The sequence below is a fragment of the Penaeus monodon genome, chromosome 19 (genome assembly GCF_015228065.2).
Source record: "Penaeus monodon isolate SGIC_2016 chromosome 19, NSTDA_Pmon_1, whole genome shotgun sequence".
NCBI lineage: Eukaryota > Metazoa > Arthropoda > Malacostraca > Decapoda > Penaeidae > Penaeus > Penaeus monodon.
Window position 1 is genome coordinate 3,328,600 of NC_051404.1, and position 1,152 is coordinate 3,329,751.

At 31.5% G+C, this 1,152-nt stretch overlaps 1 protein-coding gene across 2 annotated transcripts in view; it reads left to right on the top strand.

Annotated features, from left to right (window-relative positions):
• LOC119584972 (ecdysone receptor-like) overlaps positions 1 to 1,152 on the top strand; it is a gene marked incomplete at its 5' end in the record, with an annotated part of 11,604 nt that overhangs the window by 5,891 nt on the left and 4,561 nt on the right.

Here is a 1,152-nt window from a genome sequence, read left to right on the forward strand (position 1 = left end):
CTCAGATTATTATCTTCAAGCCCATATACTACCAAGCCTTGGGTGAAGAGTGGAATATGTCTCTTGAGTGAGTTAAATTACAGAGGACATAAAGCATGAAAGAGGACCTATTGAGTGCTTATACGAGAACTGAGAGGTTTATGTATGGGCATGATACTAGAGTGATATAAAATAATGTGTTATAAATACTAGTGTTTTGTAATGATTTTAGCAGCTCCCAAAGGCCATACAGAGGTGTAAAACATACCCAGGTAACTCTTGGTAAAGGGATGGAAATGTGGGAGTAAGAATGCCTGGTTGATTTAAAGAAATGCATTAGTTGAATCAATGATGGTATTTATTGATTTGAAATGAAGAAAATAGATTTTTTTTTAGAATTGTCTTTTATTCCTTAATTTGAAATATTCTAAAGAATTTTGAGGAAGCAAACATGGAAACAGGAAAGCATTTTTAAAACATGATATATGATTTGTAAAACATTTTAAATAGAGTGATACTTTCTAAACCTGATTTTATGCAAAAGATTGGATAGATTGTGTTTTAAAGTTCAGACTACTGGATTTTTTACCACTATGAATTGATAAAATATGAGGAATGAGACTACAGTATACAATGAAAAAGTATATAGCTTATTTTATTTCATTAGATAATGTTGAATGTCATTCATTCGTTATTCGGAAATCATTTGGTTTCTGTGAATTTTCTGATATGTAGTAAGAATTCATTCTTTGTAAGTAATGACGATGCTTGACATCTATAAAACCTACAGATACCCTCAGTAATGAAAATTGTGACCAATTTTGATTAGCCCTCTTTTGCATCATTTTATTATATCAGATATACATATCATATGAGAAATTGCATCTAGTGGCTGCTGTCTTGTTTTGTTGTCATCTTTCTCTACATTACTGCAAATATGTGGCAGTCAGATGCACTATCATTATAGATTTCATTACCATTTTCACCCATAATACATTATGTAGATTTATCTGGAAAACTGCATAGATTTACTGATTGTGCATGATAATTGTGAACTACAGAGTGCCCATGCTTTTATTGTAAAGCCAAAGAGACACACACTTACATAGACAATAATATGTATTTTTTCCTGCCATTGATCCTCATGTCATTTGACCTTGTTTAACTGCGCAT